Source organism: Lissotriton vulgaris, chromosome 1_1, assembly GCF_964263255.1.
Source record: "Lissotriton vulgaris chromosome 1_1, aLisVul1.2, whole genome shotgun sequence".
In the NCBI taxonomy this organism is placed as follows: Eukaryota; Metazoa; Chordata; class Amphibia; order Caudata; family Salamandridae; genus Lissotriton; species Lissotriton vulgaris.
Genome location: NC_141685.1, coordinates 1,929,617,816 through 1,929,633,170, shown reverse-complemented (window position 1 = coordinate 1,929,633,170; position 15,355 = coordinate 1,929,617,816).

Genomic DNA, 15,355 nt, shown 5'->3' with positions numbered 1-15,355 from the left:
GAGCTCGGCTCGACCACAAGAAATGTCTTCAATTAATCGTCAGCACTAACCACTTTTACATTCTCAGTTAAACGTTTCGTTTTTTTATTATGACTTCATTTTAATAAATGTGTTTACTTTTAATAAAGCTTTTAAACTTAGAGAGACTCTGTGTTTTTTGGTCCAGAGTGACTAGAGTGACTGAGCGAAAGGTTTTGCAATTTTTTCAAGCATGAGTCCGTGCCTCTGACACTTCTTGACTCTGACTCCGTACTCTTCAGCTACGTTGGATAATAATCATCATTGGGGATCAATGATCGATGAATTCGGGAGGTAAATGACTGTGCCACACTATGTAGTCAGTCAGTAAGGACATTGGGGGTTCAAAGTCTGTTATCACAGAGGTATGTGGAAACTCTAACAGCGCCTATTATAATTGATAAGCAATGCACTATTTATTGTCCATAGTTCTGTTTCTGCAGAAGAATTGTCCGCGCCACTGTAGTGGTATGGATTGTTCTCCTATCCAAACCAAAAGGTAGTATCTTATTCTTTCTTGGTGGTCATTCACATTTTATAGTTGGGAATTTTCAAAGCAGATAGAACACTTCAAAAGACATTATGGACAATCCCAGAGGACTGCACTAAGTTGATAGAGCTATTGCTGACTAAAATGGGAGTTTCGCCAACCGTGCAATCTTAGTTAGCTACACAGACAGACTAATAAGAATAATCTAGTAATACCACAGGGAGTCATAGTAGAGGCAGGATAAGAATTTAGATACAGTCTACAAGAAGATCAAAGACGATTTTGAAAAAATCAAATGAGGAACGCTAGGAAAAATAGGTACTAGTCTAAAATGAAAACTTACTGGGGCCAGCAAAGGAGCCCTCGCCTGCCCGATCCTGGCCCTGTTCAACAGCATCCGCCGCCTGCTGCTCCTGTGTCCTCCCCTCGCCCCTGGGGGGAGCTGACGTACAACATGAAAGAAAGAACAGAAAACATGGATGATTGTTGCTTGTCAATGTCAACCAAATCAAACATTTCAAAAGAACAATAACAAAATATTTCCGCGAAATTATATTGATTAGGGTTAGTTTTCATTTATTTGCGAACCTGTGACTTCGAAAGTCACGTAACTCACTAAACAAAGTACTGAAAGGTTCACCTAGGACTGGCAGGCAGCAGTCCGCAGGCAAGACGCAAAGTGACAGACAAACTCCATTGTGATTTCAGTCAGATCAGTGACAACACTAACAGTTGCCTGCTACATTACCAGTCATTTAAATAGTCAAACTATCAATCCACCGCCACTATTTTTCTTATTGTCAGGGGTACAAAGGAAGGGGCAGATTTAAGCCCCTTGTGGCTCTTTTGCTCCGTTCTTGCGTGACTTTTGTGACACAGCAGCTAAACAAAAAAGGGCGCCATGGTGCGGCGTATAATATTATAACAATGTGACGCATTTGGGAGATGCATCCCGTTATAAAGCCCTGCGCCATCAGGGGGCGTTCCGGCGCAAGGGAGGGCATTTCTGCGCTGGAACACATCCTAAAAGTGGCTGAGGGAAATCTACAAAATTTCAATCAGTCACCTTTAGGACAATGATGCGTCACACAAACCCTGCACCTGCTTGAAGCAGACGTACGGCTTGACCCAGCATTGGGGAGATAGGGTACCCCAGAGCATTGCTGGAGCTGCGCCATCGTTGCGACGCAACTCCAGCAGTAAAGCTTCGGTGACGTTTTGGGCCCATGGTGCGCCGCATTGCAAATACGGCGCACCATGTTTGGTGGTGGTAGCGGGCTGCACAATTAATGGTGCATCCCTGCTACTTTGCAGGGATGCGGCGGTAATTGCAATTCTGCCCCTTAGGGGCATACTTACTTACGCGTTCTGGCGCATCTCCAGAGATGCGCCAGATCAAATGCGTCACGCAAAACTACCCTTGCGACACGGCAGATGCGCCTCATTTACAATGCGGCGCGCCCTGGCGCAAGGGTAGGCACTTGCGTGACGCATCTCGTCACGTAAGAGCGGCGCATCGCTGGAGTCACGTCGCCAACGCAATGCAACTCCAGTAATGCTCAGGGCCACCCAATACTTAACATGCTGTGTCAGTCCTTACGCCTGCTTCAAGCAGGCATAAGGAATTGAATTGACGTAGCAGCGTCGCAGAAGTGCCTGCGTTAAATCTTGTAGATTTCACGCAGGCAATTTTGCGAGGCGCACAGCCGCCGGACCGCCCACCCTGCGTACTAGGAACGCACCCATTGTGTTGCAGGCCCATGGCTTTATAACGTGACGCATCTCCCTAGATGCGTCATGCTGTAAATGACTCGCAGGGATACGGCACGTTTACGCCGCTGTTGCGTCACGCAAGGAAACGTAAACGTGGCGCAAGGGGCTTGTAAATGTAATCTGCCCCCTAGTGTCTAGCATTACGCAGTTCTGTAAAGTACACTCATACATAATAGTTACTCAGGCCACTGAGACCACAAAATAGAAAACAAATAAGCATAGTAGCAACGCCACTGAGAAGGAGAGCAGTGCACCTGAAATGCACAGAAGATTTTGAAATATAATTTAACTACAATGTAATCGTCATCAGCGGCATTATTGGCTTTCTCCATGTAAAAAACAAATATTTGCAATACAACAACACAGAGCAGGAGAAAACATCATAGTAGTGAGTGATGAAATGGCTACTACTACTCACCAAGCCCGGGGATCTCCAAGCCGAGCTGGTCCAGCAGGTCGCGCTCCCGGTCCAGGAGGTCCGTCCAGCGATGGGTGACCTGGCTGTAGGTGCGCTGGACCCCGTAGAGGTGGGATATGGCCCAGCACACCTTCTCCCACCGCTTCCGGCGCTCCCGGATGTTGTAGCCGCCGGCCGCGATCCTGCCGCCTCCCGCGATGGTCCTGGGCAGGCAGCGCTGGACGAAGTAGACCAGCGCGCCCACTTCCTCCGGGCTGAAGATCTCCCGTCGCATCACCTGCTCCCCCCTCAATCGACCGCATGGTGTCCTGGCACGGGGTCCAGGACTCCTCCTCCCCGCCGCCGCTGCCGCCCTCAAGTGCCTGGGCAGCTTCACGGCGCCTGGCTTCACCATGGTCTGGGCAGGTAAGGTAGGAAGTAGAAAATTAAGAAGGAATAGGATAGGGAAGAAGAAAAGAAAAGAGTTTAAAAAAGTAGTTTAAAAGTAAAGAAAAATAGCAGAAAAGACAAAAATATACAGCTAGGAAAAGAGAGGGATAGATAAGAAGCAAAATCGTTAAAAAAAAACTGAAAACAAGCAAAGGATGGCAAAGATAGCAAGAGGATTAAACACCATGCCCAGACACAGGAAATGAATGAAAAACAAGATGGCCGGTGCCCGTTCACGAGCGCGAAAGTAAGTTCGCGCGAGATTTTCCTCGCGATCTCGTGCGAACTTGTACTCGCAATGCACTTACTGTGCGAGATTATACATAGCGGGCGGAAACGGAAATACGTCACGCAAACAAAATGGCCGCGCCCGTACTCGACCTTGGGGTAAATTCGCGTGTTGGGCTGCAAGCGGCTCGCGAATACTGCAAAAAAACTCGCGAAACAACAAGCCGCAAAAAATATAAAGCTCATTCGCACAAATTGGCGGCTTCCGCGGTCGGTTTCGCACAACGCCGCGCCCCGCGAATAGCGCAAAAAAACCGAAAAACGATTTTTGCAAAAGCAAAAGCAATGAGCAGGTGCAAAAGGTCAACCTCATGATTTGTAACGATTCCCTGTAGTGCTTCCTGAGGGGGCCCTCCAGAATTCGGTTGCCTGCTTGCAACTATTGTGTGACCCTGCTCTGACCTTAACTGTATGCCACAAAGGTCCTGATTTACAGCTAAGGGAGCAGACAAGCAGGTGCCAGGCTGGAACTTCAAATTCAGTGACACATTAATTAGCCCCTAATTCATTATTGTCAGTTGGGGCAGGGCAGGTGTTGTTAATAAACTAACCCCAAATTAATTCATGTCAGTTCAAGCAGGGCAGGTGGGCTTGCTTTTCCCCCCATCTTCTACAGTGATGATGAACCAGAGGGTGACATTGATGTAACAGAGGGTGGCATGGGTCAAAGAGAGGGTGGCAGTGGTGAAACAGAGGGTGCTGGGAGGCTGTGATGATGAACCAGACGTAGAAACAACATAGTCGCGACCGTTGCGAGCCGACAAGTAAGTTCGCAATTGCGAACTAGTACCAAATCCTCGCGAACTGGCGGAAACACTTGCGAACACAAAAAAAAAAATCCGCAAATTCTCGAGAATTCGCGGATTTTGCGGATTGCGAGTTCGCAAATTCGCAAAATTCGCGAACGCCAGATTCGCAAAATTCGCCCATGCTTAATCCTAATACAGCGTGAGCAAATAAGATGTGACAGCAGACGTCATTACCTAAAGCTTTTGCTAATTTCCTAATATCATACACAGTTATGTTTTTGGAAGATTTCTTATGTTCTGGGCAAAGGAAAATATCAAATTGGTTTTCTTGAAAATGATGAAGGAGTTGTATGAGAAGATCGGTGTCCTCGCCAACAATTGCTGTAGGATGAGTTTTGGCTGACTCAATAGCCTCCAAAACGACCATGAAGTCTGCATCACTATGAGCTTGCTTTGTTTTACACCCAGCTTCTTGTAACTTTTGCGATAATTGAGCAATGAAGGCTTGTTTATTTTCATTATTACTCAGAAATAATTGTTTCTGGATGGCGATGGAGGTAGAAGTTATGAAATTTACTTTAGGTCCTACAATACCTCGGTTTCTTTTTAGATGGGCTTCTGATTTTGTAGAAAACGTATCTCCATATCCGTCGAATACTAATATTGCCTGGCCATACTTTGTTAGCACATATCTCTAATAGGCGCAAAGCAGCTCATGGAATGTCTGATTCGGACTCCAAGGAAGGTGATGTAGTAACCACCCACCATCAATGACGAACTGCATATTTTCTGGCATGTGAGCAACGGCTGGTACTTGCTCTTTAATATAATTGGCAAGCTGCGACTTCCCAGATTCTGTCATAAGTCCATGTTTATTGAATAAACTAGCTGGGTATGAGCAAAGCTCATAACGAAACACCTCCTGCAAATCCACACCACTAGTCTAAGCACAAAGCAACAAGCGCTGAACCAATAGTTCAAGATCCATAACAAAGGTTTCTTCTTTCAATTTAACAGATTGAACTGATTTAATTACCTTCACCTGGTTGCTTTTTCTGAAAGAGAACTCAGGGACTCTTTTGTCCGTCATCTCATTAAGAATTCTATTTCCAATTTCTTCTGCAAGTTCAGGATTAACATCACTGCCATAAGTAACTTTGAAAAATGGATTGGATTCGGGGATACGGCACGTATGACTTGATTTGAACCATCCCTGAATTGAATTAATAAGGGAAAATAAAGAAAAAAGAAAACAAACTGTTGGACCATAAAATATCGAGCTCCCTGATGAAAGCAAGATATCTTCGCCAGTAACTGTGTCTGGATCATATAGCTACGTGCAACATAAAATCAACAGACTTGATAGATTTCAGGCTTTTAATAGGAGTGATCACCAAATCAAGCGATCCCTCAGCCCTTACAAATACGTCTCCTCACAGCTCCCAAAGGATACCCTTGTCCACACAATAAGGAAGCAAGCTTTTTTCTGTCAAGGTCCTGAGGAAGGTGGTACAAACCCACCGATACGCACGTCGACCTGGCGTGATAATTCAAATGACAATCTGTGATACCTTAGCCACAGAAAAAATAGAGTGTATTGAATGAGAAGGAATGTATGTGGTAGTGTATGTGGGAAGACATGTGTGAGTATGTTTAGATGTGTGCTCTGTAGGGTGTCCTTTGTTTTTGAATTTGGATATGTAATTTGAAAAGTTTATATATGATGATTTAAATTTTACTATTTATTTAAAAGACTGAGAAATAATATAATGAATTCAAAAAAAGTATAATTTTTTTATATAAATGGAAAAAAAACAAATACATTGATATAAATATCATTAAAAGTGTTATTGCCATGTTTTGAAGGACTTTCTGAAAAAGTATGCCAAACTAAGTGATAAGATGAAATGTATTTAGGCCATGAATGAATCCTTTTTCTTGTTATAAGTAACTCCCGTGACAATGTTATGCAGGTTGCTGTCTCGCTCAAAAACATTGAGCTGTTCTACATATACCAGTACTTTCTGTGTTTCTCTTTTATCGCGTTCAATTCTTGAACTGGTCATAGAAACATGTTGCTCACTTGCTGCATGCGTCACCGAATCAAAGTCCTGCATGCATTCATTCAAATGGGCACAAATAGGGCGTGACATAACCCAGACAAGCTGCTGCTGTGCTGTCATACCTTTTCCATGGGTTATTTCAAAAGTTAATTGTAATACTTACGTTCCTTCACACTTTGTCATAAAAGGCAACGAAAAAATTATACAAACTTTGTCTATCTGACGTATTCCGCGATTATATGATATTATGGTCATCAGAAACAATTCTTGATGTTATTTTTGACTTTCCTGTCCATAAAAACATGTAAAATGATACCACACATGGGCATATAAACAGTTACACCCTATATCTCAAATAATGGGCAGCCATTTTGAAAAATCCGCCATATTGTATTAACGCGTCATGATAGAGCGGTAGACTTTTCACCATCGTTTTTCGAGGGAAATATTTCAATAACAATCCACTCACAGAAATTGTATTGCAATTAGTTCTAGGTTCCGCAACAAATTGACTAGTCTAAATCATCCCCTGGAGCTATAGAGACATTTCCTTCCTCAATGGGGCATTGTGTGCCCTGCCAGTCAGTCCAGAGAATTGTTGTGTTGTGAATTTGCATTAGGAGTCAGAACTCACTGGTCCTAAATTACTTCTTGGCTCCTCTCACCGTATTTTGTTTGAAGATGAATTGTCCCTTCTTTATTCTTGAACTCTGTTGTTCGTTGTGTTGTAAAGGGTGATAAAAATAGAGTTTAAAAGCAATCTTTAGCTTGTCTCTGGAAAGTCCCAGAGCAGGCTGTTGTCAAGATTTAGCCATAGCTCATGAAGCCGCTTTGCTATCCCTAGTCACCTTTTGCCTCCTATCTGAATTTTCTACATTGGTTTAAAATAGCTCTACTCATTATCTTGACTGTTTTCAAGTGTGTTGTTTAGATCCCCCTAGGGTCCTTCCCTGTTTCTTTTTACCTGCGTTTTGCAAATTTCAACGTTCCACTCATATTTTGCTTCTAGGGTGAATTTGTTGTTAACTAGTGTCATCAATATGGACACAAGAAAGCAGAAAATGAATTGGTATAGAGGATTCTGCTTAATTGATAGAAGTCCAGTCATGTCTTTTCTGTTCAGCTAAGCCACTTGACAACATGTGATGCGACTGCTCATTCATCAGTCAGCTGATGAATCAGGGAAGGTCACTGGATCTCATTGTCTCAGTGCAAGGCAGCAAGATACCAATCAAGCAACATACTTGAATATGGCAGTATTTTCGTGTACTAAAATTAAAGAAACTTATGGGTAGGTATATTCAATTACTTGCATTTATTGTTTGTGATGAATAAATCACAATGATCATTTGTTTTATATCTATATGTCATTTATTGAATACCAGTTAAAAGATCTATCAGCCTTTCTCATCACATTGTTTTCATTCCCAGCAGCTAATTGAAATGATAGTAGAATTGCTTTTCGCAATCCACAATAAGTGAATTTTGAAGGATCAAGATGAATAATCTTCCTAATATGTTGGGCCAGGTCAATTAATGTTTCACATTCTATTAATTAAATATTTCTCGACTGCCAATACAAATCTCACATGTCTTAAGATCAAAGTCATTCCCTCCTGTAATATTAATGCAGTTACCATTGACTATCAAATCTCAACCTCATAGAGACAATGTTTGCCTTTTGAAGTTCGTGTCGGATACTGATAAGATCATCACATCACCTTTCGGCAGAACTAATTTGGTGAAAACTGTAAATCATAAATCAGTGCTCACAAATAGGCAGTGAAATATAGGTACTATTACAGTTATGTAAAAGAATAGTTATATTCAGACCGTGTGGTAAAGGAATATGTCTACACAGACCATCACGCAAATCTTCATGCAGTCAAAACTATGCTAATACTAATGTTGTAAGTTCTACTGGAAGTAAACTGCATTCATGTGAGATTCAGTCAAACTCAATGCTTGACAGCGTGTCCTAATAGAGTGCTGATTTAACAGACAGCCACTTCTAATGATATGCAATGACAGTCACTTCTAGTGGGAGACAGTCTCACAAAAATGTGAATGTACACTTATGTAAAACTCAAACTCTAATAGTAAATCTACCTAGAAATAAATGAAAGTATAATGTTTGCCAAACGTGTTGATTTAATACATTTCAGTCTTGTAAATTAAGACATACCTCCTATATTCTCCCCTATTTCATCTTTCTTTGTTTTTCTTCCAAAATGTCGCCACTAGGATGCTATGCATGTCCTTTCTCTTTCACCCATCACAGTGCATCCAGCTTATATTTTGCCACTCGCCATCCTTTCGATGCAGATTCTTTTAATGTTTTTCTGGTCCGCCTGTATTCTACACTGTATCATTGTGTATGTGGCTTTGGAGTTCTGGAAAGTCAGTCCCGGAAGAGCCTCCCTCACATCCAACCTCTCTACACCACACTTCCATGGATCTGGCATTTGATGCAGCTTCTTGTAGCATTCTTGCCACAACCCTTTTACTGCACACCGTGCCTCCCGAAGTTTGTCTCTGTGCTCTGCTGGCGGCAGCCTAACCACACCCAATTTCTGCTGTTACATGGACTTTCTCTTCTTCCTTTTTAGGCGTCGCCTACAGAGCGCGCATGCACTACAAGGGAGGAGACCTCTTGAAATCTATTCGCTTTTTAGGCCAAAAACGAGCACACATTACATTGCTTTCAACACAACGCATGCACTTTTGGCGATTCCCTTGCAGGAGCGAGCTTTGGCGACATCTGTTTGTAATGAACTTGCAAACAGATGGTGACCCTGCTCGCTCCCGCAAGGGAAACGCTCTGAGGGTCTGTTAATTAATTAATTAATTAATTGTGTGCTTATATAGCGCAGGACTCACTCCCGAAGGGGTACCTCCGCGCTTCGACCGCTGCGAAACCCTTCCTGGCTTCCCTGAGAGATGGTCCCTTAATGGGTATCTCCAGGGTGAGACCAGGCATCCCCGGCGGTCTGGAGGGGCCGTTAGTGAAGATGAGGCAAGCTAGTGCCCAGAGGTGCCGAGTGTGATCGCTGATCAGAGTGGGCATCGAGGCGAGAGAATTATCGAGTCCGCTGACCCTGGTCCGGAAACCTGCCGCGTCGGGAATCGAACCCTGGTCCCGGGCCGTCCTCTGCTCTCGGGTCTGCCACCTCTAACCAGTGAGCCACACTACTTCACTACTTTTTTGCTGGTCAGTTTCTAACCCCAAAAGATCTTTGGTTCTGATTACACAAGCACTCCAATCTTCTCTCTGCTTGCACAAACTTCTACCTGGCCTCAATACATAGTACTTTCATGAGTCCGACCCTTGGTAAGTTGCGGTCCCTGCTCTCGCACACATCTCCTCCACCAATGCTCCCCCCACCTTCCTCCACTGGAGGGTGTGAAGACATGTAGCCCATGCCTTCTAACTCATCAGCACTCACAGGATACTAGGACTGTGGTCACAGTTTCACATCCTAAGCCAACTTTACGGACTTTCACAATTGCAGAAATGTAAACCCAAAAAAGTAACGATTTCAAGAGCTACTATGCCTGCTATTCTCTTAAAAACACATGGGCCGCAGAAGACAAAAGTGAGTATGTTTACACGTCCATCATGTGCGTTCCAGCACATTATGTTTAAACTACATTTTTACACATCCGGTTCGCTTACTGTGCTTTTACAAAACAACGCATTCATTTCTGTATTCTCTAACAACTGTGTCACCAAGTTATATATACAGTAACTAACAGGAATGTAAACGTTCTCACGCTAGCCTAGCGGGCTAAGGCATCTTGCAGCACTCTTGTAGAAGTAGCAGAGCATGAGTTTGACTTGCAGCAGATGCAGCTCAACCTTTCATCCTTCACAAATAAAAAGGAGTGACCCTGCACCCAAGAACAACAGTTATTGTTACGTATAGATGTCCTAGTACATCATATTTAAGCAAAAACACAATATATTAATAAATAGCTTCCCAGATGAACAAGACAAATGGTCGGAATACTTGATTGTAGTCAATTTATTCCTTCTATTCAGAGGCACTTTATTTTTTTTAAACATCACACAATTTCTTGTCGCCAACGAGTTTCATTCCTCATGGGACTTCTTCAGGGCTTCATCAGAGTTTATATCTGTGGATGTCATTAAAGAAGGTTTATGTGACATTTAAAAGCAACACCAATGACAATACCGTGTCAGTATTTTTCAATGTGTGGCAACTGACGTTAAAATAAGCTTATGTACATCGATGAATAATTACACTCTACTCAATACAATACATTACAATATAAATACACTCCACACAACACTCAAAACCCAATAATTACACCACATAATTACACTCTACTAAATGCAACATACACCCCACATAATAACACTCAATACCACATAATTACATGCCACATAATTACACTCTACTCAATACAACATAAATACAAACCACATAATATCAATCAGTGTCACATAATAACAAACCCCATAGTTACACTTTACGCAATACTGTACAAATACACTCCACATAACACCACTCAAAACCACATAATCACACCACATAATTAAACACTACTAAATGCAAAATGTGCTCCACATATTACCACTAAGTACCACATATAACACTTTTTATTAGAACTTTTCTACATAAAACACATCAGCCACAATACTCTACAACATAGCCAAAACTTCAAAATAAACACATAAGGTCCCAAAAGTGAAACCTATTGACTATGCAAATGCTTGTTTTGTTTTGCCTGCACAGTGCTTGTGCTGTGCTTGCAAACTCTCTTGTAAATTAAAAAAAACACTAAAAACGAGCTTTGAGCCCGCTCAATACTTATCTTTACTAAACATTGGTTGGCTCTGATGTCACCCTCTTTTTCTTACTTCTCATCGGATAGTGCCTCTTTCTTCCCCTTTCTCTTCAGTCATTCCGGTCTTCCTCTTCAGTTCATCTGGTCTTCATTGGAGTTTGGATGAAGTACAGTTTTTTGCCTGCGACCAGTATCCTTTCACTTGCCACCCATTTGCTGAAGTACTTTAAAACACTTTTTAGCTAGAACTCCATAAGAGTGCATGTGTTTTACGAACCTCTCTATACCTTTCTCCTCCCTCCTATCCACCTCCATTTACAAAACAAATTGCCACATCCCACGAGTTTTCTTATCTGTGTTTTTTTCAAAACACCATCGCTTCTGCTTTGAACAGAGATGAAATTATCCCCTGTTTATGCATTATGCTGCTGCAGGATGGTACACGCCCAAGATAGATAAATCTCTTCATTGTTAAGTGTCTTTTACAGGGGCCTCTATTGTTTCATTTACCACAGATGACCTAAGTCTTCCCAGCCCAAAGTTTCTCAACACTGGACAGAGCCCTTACCAAGTTCACTGATAGACATCACAGGTGCTCTTCAAAAGACTATTAGATTCCCTGAGATTATTTAACATTTTATTAGGCCAATGCAAGTGCTAGTGTTCAGTCTTGCCGGTACAATTGCTTATCTCTGATATATATATATATGCTGAAATATGCTGAATGAATGAATTAAATATCTGGATTGCCACACATTTTGCCACTTCTGCATGATTAATCAAATGCATAACTCCTGGTCTTTTACAGCGTTTCGTGTTTTTGTGCAATGTTATATGGCGCAAATTTGACATAAAGTTATTGGGGCGGTTTACATAAGCACCTTTTAATTTACACAAACTCACCTTATTTTTATATTTCAGGCAAGGGGAGATTAAGAGATTTGCCTAGAATCACAAGATGTTGAGCCAATGCCAAAACTGAAACCTGGTAAAGTCAGCAGCTCTGGCTGTAACATTCCCTCCCACCTCCAATCAAGCAATGGCAAAACCATTAGGTTTTGCCTATGTAAAATCTATTGGTTTTGTCAATGTTTTTTAAATGTTACACAGCTGTTGATCTTCCGTCCAACATGGTTTAAAGTAAACAAAAAAAAATACTCCCTCCCATGGTCAATGCTGGCTGCGTCATTAGACTTTTTCTTAATAAGCATCATAGAGCTTTTTTCGTTTAAACAGCTCAATTGCTGTGTAACATGTAAAACAACACTGACATTTGAAAGTGGTGGGCGTAACAATTGGGTGTGACTTTTATATAGAGAGCTAAGCAAGCAAGCTTAATGGCTAAACTTGAAGTCCAGAGCGAGTCCTCCTCCAAAGAAAAAAATGAAAAAAGATTGACAAATGCTGATTTAAAAGCAAATGAATTTTGTGAGAAAGCAACATTTATAAAGCAGTGGAAACGCATAGTCTTGAAATGTTAAACACATTAAAAACTGCCCCATATCTTACTGCATTGATATGTTCAATATTTCCTTTAATGTGCAAATTGTATAGCATGACAACTTCAGGCCCTATAAAGTGTGTGCTTGCCCAGTGTCTTGCACTTATTATTATTATCAGATTTGTAATGCGCATGGCTGCCCCAGAAACCAGGCGTCCGAGCGCAACCAAAGACTTGAGGCTAAGCAGGAAGGGAACGAGTTATGCCTGAAATAGCCAGGTCTTTATGGCTTTACGAAATGCAAGATTATTCTGGATCCCTCTGATAGAAACTGGGAGCGAGTTCCAAAGTTTTGCTGCAAGAGTACGAAAGGAGCGGCCTCCAGCTCTTCATGCAACATCAACTTTGGAAGACAATGCGCTAACAAGGCTGAGGAAGCATCCACAGCTGCTGGCTCCAATCAGTCATATAGAAATATATGCAGACAGATCTTTAAGAAGGATAAGAAATGTGTGGTGTCCCTAAAAGTGAACATGTAAAATATATTCCTGTGATTCCCATAGTGTGCCAATGGACCGGTATTTTGGTTTCTCTCTGAGATGTTATTGCATCCAGATATATAACATAATAACTGACATGCACCAAAAGTAGGATTGACATTGCCAACGGTTGTTAGTTGTTTAAGATAAATTAGTAACAAAAATGATTTGTTATAAATATTTAACATTGGAAAACGTTACAATTCTGAAATTGTTAAACTGTGAATTTAATGTTATTGAGGCCTGTGAAAGGCATATTGGCCTTCAGTTATGTGTGCTTTGTATGTCCTTTTTATCTCACATCTCATCCATCTGTACATTGTCAAACTCCTCTCTTTCCTCTTCAGCACTCTCTTTTCACTCTCCCCCAAATGCATTTCCTCACATCTCCTTTACTTCGCCACCCCCAAACATACACTGCACTCGTTCACATTTATACACTTTATCACCTTTTGCCTTTAAACGTTTTGACATCTGCGTACCCCCTTCACACACATACCCTTATAATTTCAATTGTAACATGGTCATTTTTCTGTGTGCTCTGTAGAGATGCCAACGCACTGAGAGGCACTTTGCTTTCCCTTCAGCCCCATCACCAGTGCTCTCAATCAATGCCCCTCATGAACACTTGGAACAACTGAAAGTATGCACTATGCAAGAGTAATAGGATGCATGGAAAAAATGACAGAAACACATGATAACATAGCTAACTCTCTTGGGGAATGCAAGATTAAGTAAAACATGTGACATTAGTAAGGAACTAAATGGCTGGAATGCATGACCTTAACGTGCCAAAGACCTGCTTGGGGTATTCCATTGCAGGAGGTTAGCATGACAAGGGGTCTCAGCACAATATACACACTCAAGATTATTATCACAACACTTACCACAAGGCACCAAATCATACAAGCTTACAGTCACTCCTGCGTGTGATGAATAGAAAAGGGTAGGCTTCATGTGTGCGAATGACAGATGTCTGGCATCATGCAGGAATTCAGACTTCCACTTCAAAAACCGTTACATTGATAGCGTCACTGGCCTACAGTGGATATCACCATAGAAAATAATGGTAATGAAGGGCTTTAGAAAGGCAAGCCCTGCTTTATGCATCATAGAAAGTTTATGTCTCCTGCTTTAGAGCGAGCTGTGGCAGACAGCCAAGTACAGGCAGCTAAGTACAGGCAGCTCAGACTAAAATAGATGACTCGTTTAGTGATACAATTGTGTTGCTAAATGAAAAATAAATGAATTTATTGGACATTTTTCTATGTAGCTGTGTAGGAATTTCAGAGGGGTGCAGCCCCAGAGCCCTAAAAATGGAGAAAGTGTTCCTGGACAAGGCCAATAGATTTTGCATAGGTGAAACCTATTGGCTTTGCCTATGCTTGTATACCTTTGCAAACAACAACTGTGTGCCATGACATCACTCAGCTCTACAACAGTGCTGTCAGTCAAGGTTTTTCAAACAGATTCTTCAGAGATTTTCCAGGAACTTGCTACTTCAGGCAGTTTCTTTTAATCTCATTGGCCCCTTTTTTTCAAAGTACTGGAGGAACACTAAATAAAAAATTAACCCTATATCCTGCAGTAGATGTATTGCATCCCTTGATCTAGGAAATAGTAGAAATACACGGAAGCTAGAAACGGAATCCCTTTATGTACTGTCTACGTGTTACTGACATGTACTGAGCAGTTACAGGCAATTAGATGAAGGGACGCTCTACTGCAGGCCAAAATGGAGCAGCAAAACTCAGCTCGATGTAAAGCTTTGCTGAATACATTAAATGGTTAGCTCTGTCTTTTTAGGTCAAACCTTACTATGCAGCTCGGCTTTCTGGTTTGCTAACAACATCTTTAGGACATTCTGAATGCTTCCCAGGGAATTATTTACTCCCATTTCTTAACATTGGGTTTGTTTTTTGTAATTTATGTTTGCTTGCTTTCTATTTGCTGACTCTATTTGTTTTAGGCTATCCAGCTTGAAATCCTCCCTTTCTTTGCTCAAACCATATTTAGTGTCTTCTTCTTCTGTAAACAGGTCTTGTTATTATCTTGTCACATTTGATGTGCATTCAAAGACAGAGGTCAAATGTCAGGCTCAATCTTCCAGGGAGCTTGGTGTTTATTTTTCTTTCTCTGATTTCAAAGTGAGAGGATTTATGTTACAATTATGCTGACAAAGGAGGGGCCAGTTCTTGAGGAAGGCAGGCTGCACGTTGTAAATTGTTTTGTAGCACACAAAAATGTCTAAATGAGTGTAAATGAACTGTGAAGATATTTCAGAATATATCAGAATTGGAAAAACACTAATGAAGATTTTTGTTTGTAATTCTGA